Source organism: Heliangelus exortis, chromosome 3 (genome assembly GCF_036169615.1).
Source record: "Heliangelus exortis chromosome 3, bHelExo1.hap1, whole genome shotgun sequence".
In the NCBI taxonomy this organism is placed as follows: domain Eukaryota; kingdom Metazoa; phylum Chordata; class Aves; order Apodiformes; family Trochilidae; genus Heliangelus; species Heliangelus exortis.
In genome coordinates this window covers 53,214,887-53,241,385 of record NC_092424.1, presented here as the reverse complement: position 1 = coordinate 53,241,385, position 26,499 = coordinate 53,214,887, and the positions used below count along the sequence as shown (strand labels likewise).

The window sequence follows — 26,499 nt, the reverse complement described above, 5'->3', positions numbered from 1 at the left end:
AATATATCTGGTGTATTCCCTGGACATATTATCTGGCATTATTTTGATCAACACTTTCAGTGCTCTATGACTCTTCTTCCTAGGATGAATGCAATGAAAGACAGAGTGTTTTTTTAAAATTTTTTTTCTAGTAAGTCCTTGCATTTTAGTAGGTTCTTGCCAGGTAGAAACCACAAACAATCCCTTACCACCTCCATCTTGATTCTACCCCCTTTTACTGGCACCTCACCTCTGCTTTTTGCATCACTCTGCTCCTTCTTTGGTCTACAGCTCTGTCATCCTTCTTTCAAGGTCTTCAGAGCTTCAGCTGACCCAGAGAGAAAGGGGAACAAAGAAGCACGCTGAAAACATTGAAAGAGAGGAATAAAGGAGAGAAATGAAAGGAGATGAGTGGGCGTGGGAAAAAGAGACAGAGCAAGCACAGAACAGACTACGTATTTATTTTCTTTAAAAAGGTAAGTGGTTATGTTTTGAAAAGCTCCGGCTGTTGTTCTTTCCAGCAGTAAAGCCTTTTATTTGAGCTTTTTTTCATTCTTCTGACTCTTTTTTTCCCCTTTCTCTCATTCTCTGTATTAAAGGGTTAGGATGTGACCTTTCAGAACATGGTTGTTGGATTTTTGGGCCCTTGGATGACAGTGTCTTATTCTGTACATATTTGCATAATGAGTTAATTAGGCATAATCTGTGGTTAAAATTAACTACACTGCACTCTTTTTATAGAAAGTCAGCACAGTTTTCTGCCAAAGTGTCTCCTTATACACTCTCTTGGGGGCCTGTTAGGATTCCCTGCCCACTTTCAGATGTCACTAGCTTCTCTTGATTAATTTGTGAGCTCTAATATAATATAGAGGCAGTTTATATATATAAAACTCCCTGATCTGGAATTTTAGGATTTTCTAACAACCACATTTTATATTTATTTAAAAAAAGGGAAAGACAACTTCAGCCCCCCGTTATTGCAATGAAGAATTTGATAATGTCATAAAACCCCATCCAAAATGTAGAGAAATAAATAAATAAATAAAAAATTAAAAACATCTACCTTTGTTATTAACGAGGCACTGCACATGATGTCTTCTGTTCAAGTCTTGTGACAACCATTTTTCCCATCCTTATTTGCAGATGCAACGCCACTGTGTGTGCTATTCAGGCTTATGAACCTGTTTCTTACATCTATGTCCAATCTGTGATGTCTATCAACCTCTGTAATGCTTATCACTGTGGGCCTCAAGGTGCTCCCTGTTGACTCTCTTCTCTCTCTCCCCAGGCATGATGAATTTGCTTTTTGATACTGTATTCATTGGATAAGACAGGATGCGACTGATTGCATTGACAACATTCTGCAGATAAATTCCAACATCTTCCTCATGGCATTGCATTTCCAGTGGTATGTGTGCCATAATTTGACATTACATGCACCTGCTCTTATATTTCTCACTCCATGTGATGTAAGGAGAACTGTAAGAGGAAATAACATTCAGTCCCTTTCTCTTCCTGATCATAAACATTGCTAATTTCCTACCATCCCTTTCTCCTGCGGGCATGTAAAGCCCTCTTGAAAGCACTGGCCACTGCCCAAGACAGGATGCTAAACTAGATGAGTGACAGCCTAATACATTTAAACAAGATCTAGGTAAGAACTGAATCCAAAGCAGAATTCAGAAAGCAGCCCTAAAGGCACGCTTGGTATTTTTTCTCTATTAAAATCCAGAAAAGGAAAACCTGCTTTCAGTTAATTCTCAGTGTTCAACATTTTGCACAGCAGGAGAAATAAATGACTGGTAACCAGTGCCAGTGTGTGCCACAAAGGGACACAAATATGATTCTGTATATTTATTTATACAGCAACTGCTTTCCACAGGCCATTCTCCAGCCTCACATCTAAAGGGGGGTGAATCACATTGTTTCAACACAGTGAAATAATTGGAAAATATAAATAGGATTACAGTTTTTCTTTAACCACTATATCCCTAAAGTTATTAGTCCCAAATCTGAAACATGCATACATCTTCTGAATAAAATCACATAGACAAATGCACTGGCCATTGAATGATAATCTGTAGTTGCATAAAAATGAAGCATTTGCCACTGATGTTTGTGCAAATGACATTACGCGAACTTGGCATCAATGACAGATTAAACAGTATGGTTATTGAGCTGTAGAGTTAGTTATTTAGACAACAATATGAAAAAAGCTGGGACAATTAATCCCACAAAAGTGGGACAAAAATAGATAAAATACCAGATCATACTGCAATGGCCATGAGTAAAATGGAAGATTTTTATATGCCTGGTATGTTTAGTAGAGTGCTCAAGATTTACACATTGACTGCTGGACTTGGGGGATTAGGAGGTTCTTTCCAAAGAATGACATAGTTACTGGATGAAGCAAGGAATTTTCAGTTTTCTACATGGGAGAAAGTTGAACCATGAAAATGAGGTATAAGAGGTGAATAAACTGGGTAGTTTCAGATGAGTTTCTTGGGGAAGAGTACTCCATGGAATTTCCATGGAAGGCAAATGCACTGTCAGCAGGATCAGCAAACGGCTGGAAAATTTCCTACAAAAATGTTTTTCATTAAAAATATGAAACTGGATTGAGATAGACATCTTGTGTGGGATTGCACCACTTCTAGTAAAGCTTCAACTGCATAAAATTTCCAACAACAAGAGTGGAAGTTTTTGTATCTTTACCACTGGAGTGACAGAAACAATTCCTTCTTTCCTCATCTCACATGCTGTTAGAGCTCTCATCTAGTACAGGTTCCTGCTCTGCCTGATTCCCACCTGAGCTCTAAACTTTGGTTGCTGGTTTCATGCATGATTAAAAGTAGGTCTTCTGCCATTGCAGTTATAGGTTCCACTTCAAGAAGGGGGGAAGAAAAAAGGATTTTAGATCAGCAGTTATGCAGTTAGCAATGAATATGAGTCTTTCCTCCTGTTTCCTAGCTACTATTATTATTATAGAAACCTAGGAGATTCCTGTTTTAGCTCAGATATTTTCACTGGGCAGAAATTTTTTTTCTTGTCCATTAATACTTGAAGAAGTTCCAAAGATGTGCTGATTGAACAGGCTGTCCCAGTGTCCTTTCCTCAGCCCTCTGTATAGAAGAATAATTACTGAAGAAAGCCTCTCTGTCCCCCTAGATAAAGGGGAAAGAGAATAATTTGATAATGTGGATTTGGGTACACTCATGCCTCCCTATAGATATCTGAAATTCTTCAGAAAATTGTGTGCTTGATAGAGACAGAGGTGCAGTGTAATCAACCACATCACAGGGAGACAACCCAGAAGAGACATTTATGAAGGAAAAAACTGCAAGTCAGAAAAGCAGTTTTGCAGAAAACAACATGGAAACAGAACCTGCTATAATCATCCTGAAAGGGACAGATGTTGGCATTCTACCCTCAGCTTGTCTGGTCTATTATGTCTCTGAATGCTGAGGCTCACAATGCTTTTTTTTACCTCCAATTTCAGAAGTGTCAGACAGGAGACACAGTGCCAGTGAAAAACCTTATACGGATCCCTTGTTAGCTAACTGTGGTGTTTTGTTCTATGGTTACATGTCTGCACAAGGCATCATTGTGTCAGTCATAATTACAACCTGTTCAGTGGCTCCCTTCAGGTTTCATCACCTTTGCAGTATTAAGCAGGCAGCTGCAGGAAGCGGAGTCGGCTGCCCTGGAGCAGCAACCGTCAGCCTCTGGATTTCAGGGTATAATTGCTGCCTGAGCACAAACATCTCCCTCCTCCCTGCATGAGACACCGAGTCTCACTCCTTTCTTTGGCAGATACCAGAGCCACCTCAAATACACTTTTTAAAAAAAAAATCTTATTTTTTAAAATCTTTTTTAATTTTTTTTTTTTTTTTTTTCCCCAGGATAGGAAGATGGAAGCTGTCTTTTTCAGGAGCAACGCAGCATGGACTGGATGTGTCGCTGTGCAGCTATGTGGCTGTGCCAGCATCTGCAGCCAGGTACTCTTTATGGGAAAAGGTCTTCATTTTTCCTGTAAATCCTGTTTTTATCTCTCCCGTGACAGCTATGAGCTACCTCTAGCATGTAAGTCCCACTCTAGTATCCTTGATGTCCTCCAGATGTTGGGACTTCTCATGAGTAAAAATTTGGAGTACCCTTGTCTAAATTTGGCTCACTCTTCAAGAGATATTCTCTGGTGGCAGGGCAGGTAGATAAGTCCTCCTCTGGGCCAATCAGGAAGAAAGAAATGGAAATGCAAAACTGGGAGACAGTTGGAGAGCATTCATACCAGGCCGATGGGTAGTTTCAAATACCAGTAGCCCTTTCCTTCTGCCCATCCTGTTTACCGTGTTTTATAAATTCAGCTTTGGCTGCATGACCCAGACCAGCAGGCCTGCCAACAATCATGTTGCATTCTGTTAACTGGTTATGACTTCTGGACAGTGTGCTGCTGTGATTGTCACACTCTTTCACTTAAACATATGGCACATGGAGACACAAATTGCTCCAGCATGCAGCTTTCCATGATAGATCTTTACATACCAATTGCAGTTGCTATTTGAAGCTGCTGAGATTGGCATGGTCCAGTCCTGGAAGCAGAGAAAATCCTCTGCTCTGAGACATACATGGCATGCTGGTTTTCTTAGGCTCAATTAGGAAAGCTAAAGACACAGACTTTCCTCAATATGACAGAAATTCTACCAGTCTGGGATAAGTATGCGTATCATGTTAGAGAGCCCAGAATGACAACAGAAGCTTTAAAGTAGAAGGAGCAGGATGAGTTGAGAGGCTAACTGAGGAAAAAAAGCTATTTAATTTGTAGGAGGAACAAGAAGGAATTTAGAGCTTCAGAATTTCTACCTGATTGAGGCCCCCATGTTAGGATGTTTGCAGCATATTCACCAGTACAGGGAAAATTTTCTGAAGTGTTCCTTGCATATGAGATTTTCTGAGCTAACTTCAGGACCAAGTCACTAAAATTAAACACAAAACTGTTGGCTATTAAAATTAATTTCAACAAAACTAATACTGAAATAAGCAGACAGTATAAGAAATCTCCAACACCTTTAAGTGTTCCTCCAAAGATGCACAACTCATTTGCGTGGTGAGGGACAGGCTTGAAGAGTGCTCTTCATTTCCTCTCTTCCTGTAAGTTGATTCCACTTTAGTTTTGAGTCTGAATCAGAGGAAAAGATTTTAAGGAATTTTGCACGAGTTTCTTGCCACAAACTCTGAATTGACACCCAAAACTGACATCGCCTGACAAGAAGGATAATGATCAGTGTCTCATTCTTTCAATAAGGCAGAGCATAGCACAAATTTGAAGGAGAGAAAACCTGGAGGAGAAACCGATGCTAATTTTGTGGAGATGTATTGAATTCTTCAAACTCACGTATTTTCCACTAGACTTGATAGAAAATACGTGAGAAATACAGTAATAAAAATATCCATCTTCACCAAATTCTCTAATGAAGAAGAGTTAATCATGAATCTTGAAGTAGAAAATCTGAGCAGCTGTTATATTTCACCAACTGATGCTGTTACTTGCAGTACTTTCTAGTACTGCTAAACAGCACTGTAGTGCCTTGGCATGAGTAACATCAGTTTCAGATCCACTGGAAGCTAAGTTGTGAGAAATCTCTAAAACTTCTTGGCATTTTAAACTTCTGAAGTTCCAGCAGGATGTGTTGTCATATGGAAAGGGATATATATGTAAATGGTCATCAGTGATAACACTTCACTTTCCCTGGCCTCTTGACTTACCTTCAGTCCTGAAACTCTTTCCTTTATTCCTCTTCCTCTCTTACTACTGTATGTTTCTCTTGATTTCTTTTAAAAGTCCTTTAAATCAAATGTGGTTTAATTCCCTAATGTGGCTGCAAAGAACTGTTCTTGTCTAAAGTTACCTCTTTACAGCTGGCTGGTCTCTTGTCATCCATCCAATGCAAGTACAGTGTTATTCTATTGTCCCACTTTGCTCCCAACTTTGGAACAAGCTACAAGCTTGTTCATGAGTGTTATTTCTCTTGTGAAGTTAGTGGACCAGAGCAGGAATTGACTCAGTACATTGACAGAAGTGGAATGGACTAGGAAAGAAGAAATTAGTGTTTAACAATTGTTAAGATGCCCAACTGATCTAAGTACATTTCATACTTGAAGAGCCTTGAGCTAAGTATGGACCAGAATCCCAATTGTGATTAATCTGGAAATGTAGAAAAGTTCAAATCTAAATCAAGGGTTTTTTATCTTCTCTTTTCTTTAAATATATAAAATCCACTCAATGAAAAAATAAATGCATATAAAACATCTGTAGCTTCTGTCACGAGACACTAGGTAACTGTAATCGAATATTTCCAAGGATTGTCTGGTAGTTAATCTGGAATATCTGTAATATGTACTAATTATTATTCAGAGCATTTTTTAATTGCTTTTACCAAGAGCACTGTTAGAAAGTCCAATCTGGCACTGGATGAACAGAAACTGATTGGAAACAGCTGATTGTTAGTGAGCCAAGCCAAACCTGGACACTGTGGGCTTGACTGTGTGGCGTGACTGTGTTTTCACTGAAAACTCAGCAGGATTCTGTGTCAGACAAATGCACTCCTGGAATACAGGTGGCAGGAAAGGCTTGGACATATGGAGAAGTATTGCTGTTTGTGTCTCTGCCAAAGGCTGTGTTAGATGCCCCACAAAACAGAAAAAGGATTTGTTGCAGTCTAAGAGGCTCGTTAACTTCACTGGACATAACATAATAAAAGCAAAACTGTTTTCCTTCATTAGAAAGAGTAGAAATTGAGTGGTGTTAGAAGAAAAATGCTTGTCAGTATTAAGTGAATGATGCTCTTACATAGGGAAGGAGCTATAGGAGGGCCTTATCAGTACTGACACCAAGATAAAGTACTTGCCACTGAACTTCTGTCCCCTCTATCTTCACTGAGCGTATCACCAGCAAGATCATGCCTATTGTCACTCTTAACATGAGTTATGTGATTCTTTGACTTTTGAACTGGGCTCTGGCCTGAGATGCCCCCTGTGTCACTCACAGTTATGTAGTGACTGGGCAAATTTATATCTGCAGGGACAGTAATGAAGACAGTAACCTGCCAGCTTTTCAATTCTACCCCCAATCAAAGAGGGATTTATTTCCTGATAGGAATGTGAAATTTACAGAAAATGGAGTTCAAGGCTTCAGATAGTTGCTGGACATCATCCTAACTCTAAACTTTGCTACACAAAAAAATAGCCCAGATGGGCAGCCCCATCCCACACATCCCTCATGTGGTACCATTGCACAGCAATTAACTTTCATCAGAGGAAGAAAGTCCATTTTTAAACCTTTTAAGATATATGACAGGACCTCTGGCCAAAGCAGTTGAGGGAGCTGAAGGAAGATGGGATAATCCTCCCTGAGACCATCACTCTGCTATTTCCTGGAGCTCACTCCAGTACTCTGCTGGGATGTGGCTTGCTCACAACCTCTCCACACAGGTGTAATAAGTTTTCAAATTGCCAGATATAATCAGCTCATTGCTATTTACTCCCCAAAATGTGTATGTTGGCTTAGCCCGAGTGAGCTGCAGTTCATTCAAAGAAATGGGTTCACCCTATGACTAAACTACTGACGAGTTATGTAGGTACATGCACAAATGCTGGATCATTGGTACCAGTTACAACTGTGCCTTCAAAAGAGATCATATAGACTGGACCTACTACACCTAAACTACCCTTGAAAGACATTTGTGCATCCTGCTCTTAAGTGTGACCAGAATTAAAAATGTCATATCCCCTTCAGCAATCGATACCTGTGCTAACCTCTCTACTAAGTTCCCTAAGGTACTTAAAAATGCTTAATCTAAATCCTGGAACCAATAATAGCCACATGGAGAGAATAATAAAAAAAAAAATTACTCACAATGGGTGTTAATACCAGTTCAGAAGCCTTAAGGTGTGGATTTTCTGACTACCTTTGTTGGTGGTCACACCAGATGGAGCTGATACCAGGAGAGGGCAAGCATCAACCTGCAGGCAAAATTACACCACAGCTTTTCAGAGGAAGTTCAGCCCTCCTCTGTGTGCCTAGGAGCTGCTTGAGTCAGATCATGGAAACAAAAAGTGATTTCCTCATAGCAGTCCACACAGGAAGTTTTGACTTGTGTTGCAGCCTGAGGCAATGATAAAGGGATGTCTTGGATATCTTCTGAACTCTGCACCAAGTAGTAGAGGAGAAAGACCTTGTTTGCCAGTAAGGCTACCTGATCTGAGGGGGAGAGTTGTTCTGAGGTGGTAATATTGCTTCTGGTGATTGAATTAGTTCACCTACAGCTTGCTAGCCCTGTGCCTTCATAGGGCAGTACGTAGGACCATGTGGATGGAGGTGTTTAGGGATGTCAGTGTTTTCTGAATCAGTAACAAATCCAGTGGTTTAAATTAAGGAGTCTAATTTCCTTGCTAGACATAAACACAACCCGAGTCTGGTTAGAACTAAGTGGGGCTTGAGCTCTTTTCTTCACCTCCATGGCATTTTTCTGTATTTCCCATAGAGAGCCTCAAGTGTGGTTCCTCTCCCAACCATTCCTATGGGCTGGCAGTCAGGCAAGAGACTTTCATGTGCTTTGCAAAGCTTCCTTCTTCCAGAATATGAGGAAAACAGACTGTCTCAAAATAGATTTCTACTTTCCATTCTAACCAAAACCACTACGTGTTGGGAAGATGACATTTCCCCCACGCACCTTAAGAACAGATTTTTGAGAGCTCTGCTTCCTCAGTGATTTGAACTCAGCTTGGCTGAAGCACAGCACAGGGACAATATTTAATCCTTCCTTGCTATTTTCTCTAGCTCTGATTCACAGCAGTGTAATTTTGGAAGCTTAATCTAGTTTCATCAGCCATGACCAGAGCTAGAAAACAGGGCAAGTTATTAGAAGATACAGCAGGGAGATAACTGAAGGAAGTTTCATTTGGCACAAATTATGAGGAAATCCTCCTAAAATCAAGGAAATGTTGGAAGTACATGATTTCACTAAAAATGAACACATACATACACCACAAAACAAACATACAGATACACATCCCCTTTCCATCCTATGAAAGTCAGACTGTTTTTTTCTGAGGCTACCAGAAATATTTTAATGTATCCTGGCTCCAGCCCAAGACTCTGCAAGTGCTGGCAGCCATTTTAAACCATCCCTGTCCTAAGTTTCACTGTAGCAGTCATCTGTGCTTGGATTTGTATTATGCCATGTCCCAAACCTGGAACTTTGTAGCAATTCAGGGTCTGCACCCAGATTTGAGGGGCAGCAGCTGGAACATCTGCCCGGAACAGGGCTTTATTACTTATCTGTCTGTGCTTCAGGAGTTCGTGGCAGCTGCCTCCCAAGGAGGGTTCTGCTCCTGGGGAGCAGGTTGTGCTGCCAGCAAAGGCAACTCATGCCTGGGGACCAACAGGAGCAGCTCTGAGGGAAATTGGTGCATAAGGTGGCAATTACCACTAATAAGTTTGCAATCTGATTGCTCCTGGGTATTGAAATGACTGCTTTCCCAGCCCTCCCCACAAAAGCCAAGGTCACCTTGCATGACGTGCACTGTGGGGATCAGGCCCAGCAGACTCTGAATCCACCTCCAGTTTGCCTGTGGTTTAATAGGGTACAATTTCTGGCACACCTGAGTGCATCTAGTTGTTGTCACCATTAGAGCACAAGGACAAATTTCTGACAAAGAGGGCTGCGTAAAAATGCACCTGGGTGCAATAACTGTGGCAGTATTTCAAACAGCTTCCTATTGTACATCTTCATGAGAGATACAAGCTCTTGTGCTTTGTAATTGTGCAACCATATCACTGAATATGGATAACGCTTACTAGTAAAGCATTGACAACTCTGCACACATAAATATGTATTGTTTTCCAGGCACCACCCAGGGAAAAAGAAAAATGGAGGTTTTATTTTAATTTCTTTTGCAATGTCTCAGCAAACTGTTACAAGACTTACAAAGAAAAGTGGGAGTCCTAATGACTTAACCAGCAATTCAAGACAAAGCACCTCAACTCTCTAAAACATTCCTATGTTAAGATCCCACCAATTATTCTTTGTTTTACAACTATTAGCTCTTGAACTCCCTGGTTTGTTCTATACCTTTTTTGGGTGACTTTTCAAAATTCAGATCATTTTAAAGCAAAAGCTTTAAATGTCCTTTCAGCCAAGATTCCTCTTTTTTTTGACATCAAGACTTATCTCTTTGATAACTTCAAATGCTTCTCCTTCTCTGCAGTGAGTACTTAATTCTCACCAATGGTTGGTTTTGCTTTTCTATCAAAAATAGCAGTAGCATCCTGAATGTTGTTTATCTGCTTTCTTTGGCCATTGGTTTCATTCTTTGCCATTTAAAAATATATTTTTTTAATTATTTTAAATTTTCAACTTAATTGATATAAACAACACCACTATTTGTTCAACATTGTTGTGGGGGGTTTTGTTTTTCCTAATTGTGTGAAAATACACTTGCTTTTTAAGCTCAGTTAAAGCTTCCTTTATGTGTGAGCAGAGCTTCACAACAGAGGTTTTCATCCTGTTCACTGCCTTCTCTGACTGTGAAACAAATAAAAGCCAAGCTTTTGCATTTCATAACCTTGAAGTTCTCTGAGTAGTTTCACCTCCAGGGCTGGGTAACTAACTGTTTTCAAGCAGCTTAGAGATAAAAATGAGGAGGGGGGTGACGTGGAGGAGAAAAAGGCAGTAAACAAGAAGATGATTTCAGATTTTTATGATTTGGATTAAACTGAACAACAGCAACAACCAAGGTAGAAAGAAAGTGAGAATGCATACCTATGATGGAATAGTTCTATAATTTAAGATACATATTGTATTAGACTTGCCATATGAAAGGGCTAATGCATTTCTCATTACATCCTGCAGCCTCTTAATGCTTTTCACCCCACAGCAGTACAAAGGATATTTGAGTAGAGACTGAAGGGAATATACACGATGTTATCCACAGCCGAGTCATGGCTGCAGACATGGTATAATGTGGCAACTGTTCTAATAGTGCTCTGCATTGCTTCACAGCAATTTTAGGATAGAACTGAGAGAGAGTTTTACTGGAAAAGCAGATGAACTAGTATAGAGGTAGTGACTCATGAGTGGTGGTGAGCTGTGAAGAACTGCTAGGATCACAGGGCAGGAAAAGTGTGATCATTCACATTAGATCATCACAACCCCCTGTACACATCCAGAATTTTCTTATTACCACAAGTGGCCAAAAAGCTTTTTGTTTTCCAGATATTCTAACTACTGGGTCCTCTAATAGAACAGTGACTTTTCATACTGCCCTGACTCTTGCTTTAGCAATACCAAGTTAAAAAAAGTTCTAGGATTACCAGTATTGCTTCCTCCACTAGGCGAGTTTACCTTAAAGTCTGTTGCTCCAACAGTTGACCTTGTCTGACCTTGCTTAGCTTGTGCTAGCTATAGAATTGCAGAAAAGTGCACACAGAAGTCAGTAAGAGACAGTTTTTTTCAGAAAAAACTGGTAGCTATTTACAGCTTCTACCCAGAAACTCCAGCTCAGATGTGCAGATAGCCCCTGATTTGATGTGAGACTTACTTGTGAGTTTGTAGGTAAAAAAACCAGTTGTGGATTAGGAAAAAGGAAAATTATCCTTGGTTATGTAGTGAAGTTATATACCATGTGTTAGTTGCTTCATGGCACTGAGAGAATTTAGGTGTTCCTGGTGACAGAATAGCCGTAAGATACTGCTTTCACGGTTGGAATAAACTCCTAACAGGCTGTGTAGTATTTTCTGACAAACAAAACTTCTTGACACTCATAATTTTAAATAATTCCTTGCAATCCAAAACCAATTTTTCAATGACTGCTAATAATGTCAAGGTGGCTGTGAAGGAGGTGTATATTATTAATCTTGTTTCTACAAAGAGTGTTTTTGGTTTTTTCTCCTATTATGTGCCTATAGGATAGCGCAGTTGTGGATGTAACCTGCATGGATGTACCGTAGGTATCAGTTTACCAGCAGAAACTTCAAGCTGCACAGGGCTCTGTCTATGACTTTCAAATACAATCCTACTCTTCAAAGTCTTTGAGAAGAGAGTGTGGACACCAGTTAGGACAAAGTGCTCATTAAGTGCTGCAATTTCAGATATGCATGCTGGAAATCAATGGGCAGTGAAATGCACCCTGTGTAGTCTAGTAAGTTCTTCACTTATTTATCTCTAGCACATTTATGCACATGAATAAGCAGTGTTACATTCATTTACAGCTCCAAGACAAGAAGGCAATCTGAGGCTTACAAGATTTGGCTGATGTGCTGTAGACAGTCTTCTGTTTCCTTCAGGAGTTCAGCACATCAGGACACTGAGAGAAACGAAGAATAAATTTTATAGTTGAAACTTACATGCAAACACCAAGCATCTCATTTAATTGACCTGGAAAATTATGTTGGCTCACAGATAGGATGGACCAATCTCACTCATCAAAGACATAAAAATTTCCCTGTTGTATGATTAACATGCTTTTTAAGTGCCACAGTGCACGGCTTTTTACAGGAGAAAGAATGAGGACTGGGGACCAGTCTTAATTTCATTAATGACCTGGACACAAAAAGTAAAGGTGTGCTAGTGTATCTTGTTGAAGGTGTGAGGCTGGGGGCGGTGGGGGGGAGGGGGGCACTGTGAACAGAGGTGAAGTTTAGATTATAGTATAGAAGAAGCTGAGGAGTCTTATGTTTTGACAGAAAGAAACAAGATGACATTTACAGTGTAAAAAAAAGGATAATTTGCTTTAGAAGTAATGGAGAAAAACTGTAAGAGTTTATTGGTTAAAAATGACAGAGGGGAAGAAAAATATCTGAACACTAGACAGTTTACTATGAGTATGTGATCTGATATGGCTATGTTAAGGCAAATTTTGTACAGGATATCTTTCACAAAGTATTTCTGATAAGGAAGTGCAAGATATCACTGTATCTGCTTTTCATGAAGATGAATCTGAACCACATCCAGTACATATCTATTGGGATCATCAGGACTTGGAAAGCCCAGAATGTAAGAGGAACCAAGCTGGTTATATACTGGATCAGTTTGCAAAGTGCTTTACATAATGCTTCTGCTCATTAGTTGAAGAAGTGGGATCAGTGAGGAAAGAGACCCTTTCCACACATTCTTCTTTTCATGTTAATGACCTCATGTTTGATCAGAGAGCAAGGGTAGATTCTGAATTTGTTGATTAGCGGGGATGTACTTTTAGATAAACTGAAAGTATTTGGTCATAGCTGCTGTGGCAAAATTACTATTTTTGCAGAAGTAGGTGCACATGTTTCACAACCCAGGATAGACTTGACAGTTTCCTGCCCCCTGCCCACACCACCCACCTTCCACAGGCTGCTCTGTCTGGTCCCCATTCCTCCCACTGTAGTGGGGCTGTCACCAGCCACAGCCAAGCACAGCCCAGGTCTTGAGGATTGGAAACTGAGTTTATTCTGTCACAAACCTACATCTCCAGAACTGATTCCTTAACATAGCTAGGATAAAAGTAAGCCTCAGAGGCAAATGACAAATAAAGTGCTAATGACATAGTCCTCCTACACTAAACTCAAGAAGTCTGCACTGGTCAATATCCAGCACCTGTTCACTGAAGGAAGAAGAAGAAAAACTGAAAGCACTATCATTAAGCCACATTTCTGTGAAATACTCTAATACTGCAGAGATGATCTAAGAAGTAAGACAGGCAAAATAGATACCTGTTCTTGAACAGCAGGTATTATACGTGACTTATGTTAAGTGCAAAGCACAGTGGTACTTCCGTAAATGTAAGAGTAGAAAGGATGATTATTACCTTCCAACCATTTAATCTGTATTAGTGAACAACAATTATAAAGACTGCCCATTCAGTAATGAGTTTCAGGCTCTCTTAGTTAATTTGATTTATAACAAAGAGTACTGAAAGAGAACTGCTTCATTTCAATCCCACTTTATTCTATAGCAGCACTGAGTTAAATGAAGTTTTCTCTCAGCGTTCATATGCTGTAAAAAAGCTTATTTGTTTGAATTTGTTTGCAAAATTTCAATGGAAAGAGAAACTTGGCTTGCAGAGCTTGTTGGAAGTGATGGAGTTTTTTAAGACATGTGCCTGTAATGCTTTATATCACAACCTACTGTGATGCCAGGGTCTCAAGGTAATTCCCTGGCAGAAAGAGCCCAATCTTGCTGTATTTCAGTTCTACCATTAAGTTCATTAAGAAGAATGGATTCTCAGACTTTCCAAGGACAGAGAGCATGTGGCAGGAATGAAAACAAAAGGAAAGAATAGTAAGTTTCCTGTAGAATCCTTACTCAATGGAAGACTGAATATTTACACTTGCTTTTTCTCCCTCTGCACGTATGATTGCTGAATTTAGAATGCACAAAAGAAAAAAGAACTCCAAAAGCAAATGATACTCCATGGATGGTATTCACGTGCAGATGAAAGCTGTTATATACAGTGGTGATATTAATAGTGCCTCACTTTTTCCCAGCTCCAACTCTGGTCACTTGCCCTCCTTTAGCCTGCGACTGCAATATGCAGACTGCAGTTTGTCTCAGGGTCCTCTACCCTCTGAAAGAAATCTGTGAATTTCACAGAATCATCTGGGTTGGTAAGGACCTCTGAAATCATCAAGTCCAACTTTTTGCTGTGGTATGAAGAGGTGTTTTCTTTTGGCATTGCAAAACTGTGGTCCAATTAAGCTAAAAAGCAGGGGTTTTCTTGATTTTTGTTTGTCTTGTACTGTGCAATGACTGCCCAAAATTGTAATTTGCCCCTAGCAGGATGTATCCCGGGACCTCAGAGCAGTGGTGTGCTTTGTCCCAGCAGCTGATGCAGCTCTGGACACAGGGACTGAGTGAAAAGAAAAGTCCCATTGCTATGCCTGTTGCTAGCGTCCTGGCATCAAAATGGGATGAAGAAATAGACACAGTTCAATGGAGCTAAATGAGAGTTTCAGCTGTCTGGAAAGCAGAGGAGCAAGGCCCAGGTATCAGAGAGACATCTTGGGACAGACTGGAAAAGAAAGGGGGTCAAGTAAGACTGCATCCGTGAGCATAAATATGCTCCCATAAAAATATGAAGCAAGCTCAAGGTACTGCAGTCTTAGTTTTCCTCTTTTTTTAGCAAATTTTATTAAGGACATGGTTTAGTGGTGGACTTGGTAGTGAAAGGTTTTTGGCTGGACTCTGTTATCTTAAAGCTTTTTTCCAGCCTAAAAAACTCTATGATTCAAAATACATGTAAAATCCATGGGCAGCCTTCTTTTCTGTCTCTTACCTGCCTCACAGAGGAACAGCAGCTTACTGGTCTCAGGAACCCCCCTAGCTCCAGGGATGGAGGCTACTATAAGGACGTTGCTTCATTAATATGGAGACAGAGGGTGTAAACTTACTTCCCCTCCTCACCTCACCTCACCTCACCTCTCCTGTCTAAAATAATGCACACTGAATATAAATTAAATTAAAAGGAACATGCAGATTGAGAAAAATCAATTACTCCAAATCAGCAAATACAGTTCTGAAGGTTGTTAAACCTTAGGTCATGCTCTTTCAGTGCATGCTTTCCTGGGATGTTTTCACTTATATCATGACAAGGAACCTAAAACTGCTACCTTAGCAGCAGAAAAGGGCTTAGTGGAGCCATAGTCATCTTTACATTCTTGCTGACAGTAAATCATTGGATTCAGCCAGCTGCAGTCACCAAGATCTGCAAAAGGAACCTTTGCTGTGCTTCAAACAAGGGAAAAATTGTCAGGTTGTTGTAGTTTCAGGCATAAAATTTCAGAGGAAGAAATTTTGTGTAAAGCAAATTTGTGTAAAGTAGTGCTAAGCTGGTACTTAGTCCTTCCCAGGAAATGAAATTGTATATAACCACTTCCTCTGCCATGCACAACTGATGTCTAAAAACGTTTAGTTAAAAATTTTAGCACGATTTTTAAAATTCTTTCCTGTTTGCAGCAAAGTGGGCAGACTTAATGGAGTTCTCCATGCCCTGCAGAAAAAACTGTCAGAGATTAAGTCTTTGTTCTCATATTGTCTGGAACTGCAGCAAAGTATAAGGGTGCTCAGTAAGCTCACAGCACAATGTACTAAATGAAGACACAGCAGACACTGCCCCTTGCTAAGAAGAGCTCATCTTCGCCTCATAAGCTGTGACTTCCTTACTCATGAGATGCTAGAAAAGGACTTCTAATATAAATAATGCATCACCCTAAACTGAAATATAATCAGCAGAAATTAATTTGTATATTAATGCATAAGATGTGTATGTTCAGCTCTATTAGTGGTCTGCATCTGTCCCATTTTGTTGAGATCTTACTTGCCCGTTCTTTCCCCTGCATCACAGATTGGGAGGTCCATGTATTGCTGCAATCAAAGCAGTCTCAATTGTAATACACACCTCCTGGAGAATTATACTAGAGATACCAAATCTGGGTGCTCTGCTCCACCCCTTTCCTCAACTCCTGCACTGTTTATACACACTTTCTGTCTTGTACAAAATCCCTTCTGGACTTGGGAATTCACCCAGGTCACTATTGCTACAAAGGAAAGATCAGGCTCACTTTGTGTGATGTTGGCTGAATGAATTCCAGATCCAGCCACACTTGTATCACTGTCCTTATGACAGAGAAGGAATTATGCTTTTGAAAAGAACATTTTTCAGAGGATGTATTATTCGTGTTCTAGAAAGAAAGTAAAAAAGGACTTGTTTAGTTTGGTCATGTGAAAAGATGGCTTTATATAAGAGCTATGGACAAACACAACACAAAAACTGAAAACAAGAATCTGTTTTTAATATAGGTGTATGAACATCTCCTCCACACACTTGCACAGCATCAGGCTTGAGTGAAGAAAACACCATGCCAGACATTTTGTATAAACTGCCCAATCTCTTGCTCTCTTGCATTCCTCACAGTCATAAAGCCTATTACCTCCCCAAGGCAGTAATTGTGATGTTGCTGGACAGAATATCTTGAACGATGAAATGAAAACCCTGAAGTGAAACACAAAGCTAAGGTTGGGGATCCATGGCTATAAATCTGTGGCAAAGTCATTCAACCTATGCTTGTAATTATTCTCTGAAAAAGCAGCACAAACTCAGCTACTCAGAGGAAGAGTCTTACAGACCTCTAGCACTGCTATTGAAAGACCCAAACAGTATTGCTCCTAAAAGATAAAAAGTTCCAATTGTTTAGAGTAAGGTTAGCCTGGCACTGTAGATCAATTATGTAAAAGCAGCTATCACCACTGCTGGCTAAATGCAGAAATAGTACTCAGCCCCTCAAAGAAAAGTAGTCACTTTGTTCAGTTTAACATGCTACTCAGAGACATGTTTTCTAATGACACAGAATAAGCTGAGAACACAAATTTTAGTTAATTTGTGACTAGAGGTAAACTTAAGCTGGGGCTTACAGCCTGAGTCAATATTCTTCCTCTGTCTACCTTGGTCTTCCTAAATCAGCAAAGACAGAGACTCTAAAGAACATAGGGGATGCCGACCAGGACATAATCAGAGAAACATGGGACATTCTGAGCATACAAGGCAGATGATCACTCAGAAAGATGTTGATGTCCTTATGCCTATTCATTTATCTACTTGAATCAAAGGAATGGAGGAGGAGGAGGGGGAATGAGTATTGGGAAGGGGGGAGGGAGTCTAGGCATGATTAACAATAGGTGCTAGACAGGAAGAACTAGATTAAACTGATCCATATGCAAATGATCTGAGTCTGATTGCATCAAACCATGCACAATTTAATGAGTATGGTAAGATGCCTTTATCTCTGCTTGGATGTGTTCCGAAAAGAAGGACTGCTTCAAGATAAAACACAGTTTAATAAGAAGGTTTTTCATTACGGGTCGATCTGCATTTGCATTTCTTTCTCTGAGGAGAAAAAAGCCACAGCTTTCCTCAACCTCCATTCCTTTTCAAGAGATTAGTCAGTAGGCACTTATGTATTGTTGACACACACCTTAGGGCACTGCATACTTAACATGCGTGGGAGTTTTAGCCTGGTCCTTCATGACCTGGATTAGACATTTCAAAATGAGGACTAAGTGGCAAACTCTTATTTTTCTGCTTATCTACCCAGCACTCTTTGCCCTTCCTTTATTTTGAAGCTTTGTAAAATCTTTTCGGTATTCATACAGTATAATACAGAGACAGAAGTTAGCTTTGATACTTACAGCATTGTGGGCCAGACTCAGAACTGCATCACCACTGTGAGATGGTGATAACTCCAGCTTCTGTGGAGCTAATCTGATTTTATGCTACTGTAGCTGAGGTCTAGCCCTCTATTTCAAAAGTGTGTGTTGTTTTCTTCCAAGTGTCTGCCTTTGTGTATTGAATAAGGCAGCTAGGCACTACCTTAACTTCACCTGTCTTAGGCTTTTCTTGCTGTTACAGGTGTAAATGAAGTAAAAGAGAGGCAACCTACACCTTCTTGTGCAAGCAAGATAGTGGGAAATCTCCAAGCCTCTCAGAAGATGACAGGAAAGTGATTTGGCCAATGCACTGGCCTGTGTTCAGACTCCAGCAGTCATGCAGTACAGAAGGCATTGGTCTTCTCATCCAGCTGTGATTAAAACTGTGGTTAGCAAAAGCACTGAATCAGAACAAGCTGAGATATTTTTGCTTTGAGGCATAGCAAATGGTGTATCTTCCTCCATCTTGAAGAAGTCTGCCCTGGCTAGCACACTTTCTGGAGGCCATCTATGGATACAATATCCTTCATCTCTAGTAGAATTTTCCCATTTAAATGCTGTGTTCTCCACTGTGCACACACTAACATCTGTATTTATGCACTACATATTTAAACAGGTAATAGTCTTGTTGCAGAGAGAAAGCATTTCAGCCTCAAAGTGCTGATGCGGAGTATCAGCTCTCCAACAAATTGAGACAAATAAATACCAATGGCAACATAAAAGCCTTCATAAAGAAGAAATCCCTTTTCACAGCACCTATAATTGGTCTGTGCAGCGAAGATCTGTTGAACTAATCTAGTTATCAATCCCCCTTCTTCACCTCAGCTTCAACTGATCTTGTTCATCCTTGTACCATGAAGATGAGTCGTTTTAATAGAAACAAGGCAGTTGAACAAAAACATTTCCATTGATTTCAATAGAAATAATCACAGACCTAATTGCCTTGCAGACTGGGAATCCAAATCTGTTATTGAATATTCCATCATTATTAACTTTTAGCTTCTTTTCCATCCCTAGGCTGCTTCAAGTATTTAGGAATTCCCAGTTTTATATTCCTTTGATGACAATATATGCTTACATTGTTTGTTTCAATGAATTTGATTTGAATTTCACTTCTGTGTCGTTTGGCTTTCTGGACTCTATGCTGAGTTGTCTGCAGCTTCTTTGCATTTCATCATCAATTCTGATTCAGCAGCTACAAAGCAATTTCTTGTCTCAGATTACAGGTTTTTTACCTGTATATGTTCCTTTACACTTAATGCTACAGCCACACGATCTCTCCTCATAGACCAAAGGTCTCAGAAGAGTAGAAGCCTGAAGCTTATTAACCTAGTCACAAAATACAGTTTTCCCAGCAGTTAGAAGAGTCCTAGTTCTGTCCTAGATTAGTGATATTTATTACCATTTATGTTACCACAATGCTCAGGGTTCAGGAGCAGCTGAGGTAAGAGAACAATTCAGTAGCTGGTGGCAGTGTCCTCCTGTGCCAGGTGAGAGGGTGCACTCTCTGGGCAAGGTATAGTTGAAAGGTAGATTAGAAACAAGCACACACTTCTTTACTTCTTTACTTTACATGGTCTAGTACCCAATGGGGATAGATGCTAAACAAATACAGGACAAAAAGATGACGCTTGTCCCAAAGAACTTATCCTTGAAATAAAAGGAAATACTGACAAATAAGGGAAGCAATGGGTCAATAAGAAAATGTGCATTTGTTTTAACTTTAGGGAACTGATTTATGTGTCACTGTGGTAAATTCAGTTGCGTGGACAGACCTTGCGATCAAGCTTCTATGGGTGCAGTTCAGAGCCCTTCTAATCGTCCTTCAAAAGGTCCTGTCTCTCTTTATGGATTAAATATAAAAATCAGATTACTAACATGGTAACTTGAAGTTGGATACTTGAAATTAAGCAGTAAGTTGCCTTTCCTCCACTCCCACCTCCTGTGAAGGTGGGCAGGAGTCTCCAGGTGGCAGTGCCAGAGTACTGCCAAGCATCATTTGAAATGAAGCATTTTCAGGTCAGATTAAAAGACAGAGAAGAATACAGCTCTGTGACCCTGACAGGGAGCAGAAGTGAAATCACAGAGGCAAGTATTAAGGAGTGTAGTGAGTAGTACTTCTGCCCTAAGGATCGACACTGGAATCTGTGTTGAAAGTTGAGAGCGGGTATTTATGTAGGCTTTGAGCCATACATAAATGATTTTTTATCTCAATGCCACTATCCCAGAATAGCTGTGTCTTTTTTCTTTCCAATTCTCTTTCATTCACGAGGCTGAAAGACCTTTTAATCTTTATGCAAGTTCTTCTGCAAGGTCTAAATCACCTCGATATTTGGCAACATTGTTTCTATCTTTCCCTTCTTGATTGCTCAATCTTAGGGAATTTCCTGAATAAGAAAAAATTATGTTCATGTATGCAAATGTGGTCATAAGGCCTCTTTCACTACTTTTTCTCTGTTTATCATATCTAATTTCTGAAGGTTTTGTATTGGTCCAAATGTGTTCTTTCTGTTTAAGTCAATGGCACTCTTGTAATGCATCTTAATGGTAGAGGGATTTAGCCCAAATCCTGGTGTATTTAAATCAGTTGTAATCTGAAGGGTCTGTAATAAAACCAATGACTTTGATTTTCTTTTCTGAGTATTCAACTGAGTCAGAGACTTTGATTTTTCTTTTATTGCATGGTAGGTGGGTGACTGTGAGGACAGTCTCTTTCTGAACAAGCTGTTCTTTATGCTTTGGACTTTGGACTGTGTTGGACTTTGGACTAAGAAGGATGTTATTTTCATAAGAGGCAAAACTGGGGATATGTTACATAGAAACCTAATGATAAAAATATCTAATCATATGTCTTGATGCCCTTTATAATCTTGGCTTCTCAAACAGCAGTTATGATGGGATTTTTTCATGCCATGCTCATCCATCCAGTAGGAACTGAACGCAGATCATCAAAGAGTTACCAAGTGGTAACAACTTTCAGATGCTGCCGATATTGGCTGGGTTTGAACTGGTGAGCCAGGGGTGAGGGAATAGCCAGTTAACCATTCTTTTGAACTATATGTTCCCCAGTGGTGACAATTTAACCAAATTGCCAGAAAGGTCATGTATTACAACCATAAATCAAGTGGCCAACAATGTAAATGATATAATCTTAATCTTCCTTTGCTTCTCCCCTAATTTTCCCTTTCCCCTCTGCCCCTAAGACATACAAAGACAGAGACTTTCCCCCTTTTATAAATACAATGGATGTTGTTGTCAGTTCAGATAAGAGCAAATGCCAGATAGGATGGCAATATTTTCAGTCCTGGCAAATGCAATCATAAGTTCAGTTTATTAATATTGCAACAGTTGCACTAAATGAGATCACTTGGATAACAAAACATTTATCAACAAAACGCTGCCACCTACTGAAGTTTTGCAAACAGCCCAGATGATTGGATAAGATCACAAATTCACTCTGTCACAAGCTTATGGTCTTTGCTGAAATTGTTCTGAGGAAAAAAAAAAAAAAGCAAGAATGATAACCAGCAGAACAAGACAAGACATCTCTCTTATGCAGTCTGTTCAAGAAGTGCCAGGGTAAAATCCTGGAGAGCAACCTCCAAAGAGGAAAGGAGTTTTGGCTTTTTGTGCTCGTGGAATTTTCAAGCACAGTGGTGAGGGAACTCTTCCTTTCATCTGCTTTAGCTTGCAGCCCATTATGAACTTAAGCTTTAAAGGTCAATACAACAAGAAAACTGTATCTTCAGCCCACAATAAAAGGAAATGAAAACTTGCCAGCTTTTTGGGTTGTATCACCCCAGGTTAAGAAGGCTTTGTAAATGAATATAAAAGAAGTCCAAGCGACTATAACAGATCATGTGCATTTTCTGTTGAAAGACTTAATAATTTTAAAAATTTTGTTATTTTCGTATAGCTTTGCCCAGCACACAAGGATAAGTCCTGCTCACCTTACATAGGAAGAGCTTTACCTACCAATGTGTCATTGCTTTAGTGTGAATCAACAGATGAGCAAACATATAAGGGCTGTCAAGGCTTCATATAGGAATTGTTGTGACCATTTGAAACTGTAGAGAACACTTCATAAGCTAACCATAAGCTAACCTGGCTTTTAGGCAAGAATGGATCTCATTTCTTAGTGTTTTGTGAAAACTGCTTTGAGGGTTTAGCTGTTAGTTATCGGTAGAAGTATTTAAATGAAGTGCAAACAAAATTATTCACTGTGCAATTATTTTTTACCCTATGAGTAGGAAGGAATATTTATGTTAATCAGGAAAAGCAAACTCAAAGGGTCAGAGACAGCAAAGTTTAGGAATGAAAATCTCATTTCAATTATTTCATGCAATGGGTGACCTATCTTTTCCCTCACAGTACTATTCAGTGTCTTATTTGTAATAATCACAAAATTAACACCTCTGGAACACCCTTGTCAAGGATGTGAAAAAATGACTGCTTTTTAAGACTGAGGTACAACAGAACATTTAAAAGTGCATAACTTTAAGCATGGGAGTAATTCTGTTGAAATAAACAGGACTGCTCAAACATTTCTGATTTTGCATGTGCTTCTGTGCTCTGCTAGCTTAGGGGCTAAGAATGGATATGCTTATTTAATACAGTGTTTATCTACTACGCTTACATTCAGCATTTCTGATTCCTTCCCTTTCATCAGACAGAGACAAGGAGTTCTCCATTTTTCCAGCCTCCTTCTGGGCCAGTTTCAAACTTTGTTGTGCCTTCCCGTGCATTTGCATTTTATATCTGATGTAGAAAATAGCAGCTATAAAACCAAAGCCCGAGTCCTGAGGGAGTCAAGTAGAAGACTTGAAAGGAAACACTCAAGGGTTTGCCTAGATTAGGGGACATAACTGATACTAGGCTGAGGCTGACTTTTCCTGACCTTATTTGGACCTTTTTGCACTGTGAAGCAAGATCTCCTTCCGTCTTTAGATTTAGCTGTTTGCAATTGCCCTGGCGTTCATCTTCATGGCTGTGACCACATGTATTGACTAGCCCTGGCCTCATTCCCTCTTCTTAATGCTGGAATTGTCTTTATTGCTGTGATGCCATGCTTGTTTATTTAGTGGAGAGCATGAGTATATGCTCACTACTGCACTGGGAAACCCCAGCTAGGGACAAGGCAGATCCAGAATCTTTAGCTTGCATTAGATACTCTGCTTAATGCTTACAGTAAAATCTATAATATCTTTTATTCTTCAATGGGTTTTTAAGCCTAGATTATTTATGGTGTGTTAGTCGTGCTGCTGTACCTGTTAAGTGTATTCAAATGCTGGCTCCACCACTTTCCTTGCTGTATAAACAGAGCAAAACCCTAAATCCCCACTGTGGGCCACCTGGAGCTGATATTGCCAGATATATGCCCTAAGCAGTTTAGGTAAACTTGGGATTAAGCTGAGGTTTGCTGCAGCTGTTCTTTAACACAAAGGAACTTCAAAGGGTTTTGACTCCACTTGGGCAGGCTGAAGTCAACACATCTGCTAATTCCTATGGAGATGAAAGTGAGTGTTTAATGCACACCATTGCCCTAACCAGTGTGCAGGTGCAATTGCTGGCTGGATATCTTCACATTGGCCTGTCTGTATTTAACTTTCTCAATTAGGATTCATGGTTCTGAGCTAGATCCCCTGGCCTGTCTCTCTGTGACACTATTACTCTAATAGCATCTGTAGGTTGCCGCTTGCCCTGGCACCATGGTGGCAGCTCTGGGCTTTCCAGCTTCAGGCTGACAGGCACCCTGGCCCAATCCATGATTTCAAGTGCAAGGCCAGTGTAAACAGTGCATGCTGAGGCTGCCATTCATTATGAGGATACTGGCACAGGCTGAACTTGGGGAATGCCCCCCCTCTGGAAGTGTTCAAGGCCAGCTTGGGTGATGCTTTCAGCAGCCTGGTTTAGTGGAAGGCATCCCTGCCCCAGGGAGGGAGGTTGGAACTAGATGATCTTCAAGGTACCTTTCAACCCAAACCATTCTGTGATTGTATGATTAGCTGAGCTAACAAAGGAAGATTTCTGGCTACAGAGGCAACATGTTTTCATGCACAGCATGGAGCTGAGCAGGTTCTGCCCTTGCAGTCTTTGTATGCTGTAAGGTGAGAGGGGGAGATGCAAAGAATTTTGACACATTTTGTGCTGGAGTCTGGGGAGGCATCAGGATGAGAAAATGTGCTCCTACACCTGTGGAAAGTGAAGTCTCCCATGCTGTTAGCAGATGCTGGAGCTACTTCACGCAATTCTTACCCTTCGTTTGGTCACTGCTTCACTTTTCTAAACCACTGGTGGGATGGAAGGAGCAACCTTGTGGTGCTCCTCACTGGGCAGCACTGTCCTGTTTCGGTGGTGTCAAGATAAATGCCTATCTGAGCTGCCAGCTCTCAGGTTGGAAAAGATCACTGCATTGGTATAACTGCAGGTCTTGTATACTGAATGTGTAGGCACAGACAGTCTGCAGAAACAGCTATCATCTGTAGTCTGCTCAGCCTTCCATGAGGATTCCTGGTACCACACTTGCTTCTAGTTTAGGGGACTTACCACTCTAAATGAACATCCTAGTATGTTGTCTTAATCTGGACATGAAACCCTGCAAAATTGTTTACTTCAGATGTGAGCACACTTAGAAACTGTGTACTTGGTATCTCTTACTTGCTGGTCTGAGATGAAGAAATCTCTGGAAAAGTGACCACTGTAGCCCTTTTACTGCACAGCCATGCAAGCAAAATTTAGCACAAAAAATTTTGGAAATCTAGTAGCTAGACAAGGTAATTTATATTTCAGGGGATTGTTTTACTTAGTCCACCCAGATTCAGTTTTGAAAGCATTGCATCTACAGATTACCTCTTACATCTGACTTGGGTGTTTTACAAGTAAAATTTTCTGTATCTGTTAGATTTTCTAGTCATACCTATTAAAAGAGTTGGCTACTGTGTGATTAAATTAGCAATGCTTATTAGCTTGAATGTTTGTGGTCAATAGATCTTTACCAGTGAAGACCATAGCATGATCTTGTTTTGCATGTGGAGACTTAGAGTGGAGTGTATATGTAAATACTGTGTATATGTTGAGCATAGGAGATCCTGAGCTTTCCCAGTATAGAGACAGGGCTTGTGCTGGGGAAAGTTAGACATGAGAAGCTTGGCTGATTATTGCTGGTGGTATTAGCTCCTGGGTGGCTATTACTTGCCCCTTGAGCAAGGAACTATGTCTTGAAAACTGTTTTGTTAAACCCAGGCTGGCTTGCTTCCTTTTTTTTCAGTGAAGCTGAAAAACAACACAAACCAGGCAGTCACTGGTGGAAGTGGCATTCACTGGGCATGTGGGTGTTCAATTCTGCTCTGTACCAGCCATTGTTTTCTGTTCCTGTTGCTCTGGGGAGCACCCATGAAGAATGTTGTCACTGCCTCAGCATCTTGGTACATGTCTAATTTCAAAAATATGCACAGCTTTTAAATTAGATGACTGCAAAGCATCAGGTTTGATTCTTAAGAGTGGGGCATCTAAAGTAGTAAATAAGCACAGATATCTACAGACTTAAAATTTCAATTTTCTCTGCTGCTTTATGAAACATAGGTCCCTAAATTTTCTAGATACTATTGCAAAGTCTCCCTCCTTTCCCTCTTTCCTTCCTTTCTGCCTGCCTGCCTGCCTTCCTTCCCAGTTCCCTTCCTTTCTGCTTTCTTTCCCACCTTCCCCTGTTTTGCTTTTAAAGACACACATAAGTATTTCAGAAAATGTCTGTAAATACTAACTGAAATTTAACTTTTTTTGAAAAAGTACCAGTACCCTCTTACTGTATGGCTCTATCTAAAGAATAAACTACATGCCATGGACAAAACTTTTTTAGTTGTCATATTATGCATTTTTCAGGGCCTTTAAGATTATTTTAGAATGTGTATAAATGACCTACAACTAATATAAATACACATACTTTTCAGCTAATGCTTTGATCGTGTTACTTTAAATTCCATTTTATTTACCATCAGCAAACAACATTTGTACACCCTTACTGCCCTTTGCACATTCTCATTTGTTTCTGAATGGAGGGTAACAACAAACATGGATATTGACAATCAAAAGCTATTACAGGCAAGATGTATACCTCATTTCTGGAATCACATTAAACCACTGTAAGTTAATTTCACATTTTCCCTAGAAAGAATAACCAACATTAGCCCAGTCCACACAATTGATTCAATGTCACTCCGTAACGAAGCCATAGACATCCTTCTGCAGACTGTATTTGTTTCTGTTCATTCAGATAGTTAATCCATAG

At 40.0% G+C, this 26,499-nt stretch overlaps 1 long non-coding RNA gene across 1 annotated transcript; it reads left to right on the top strand.

Moving 5' to 3' along the window:
• The first annotated feature begins 273 nt into the window (after positions 1–273).
• Positions 274–25,992, top strand: LOC139795526 (uncharacterized). Its single transcript, XR_011725548.1, has 4 exons — positions 274–455; positions 1,268–1,387; positions 3,882–3,977; positions 25,483–25,992. It is a non-coding gene; the product is annotated as an uncharacterized lncRNA (long non-coding RNA).
• The last annotated feature ends 507 nt before the right edge of the window (positions 25,993–26,499 follow it).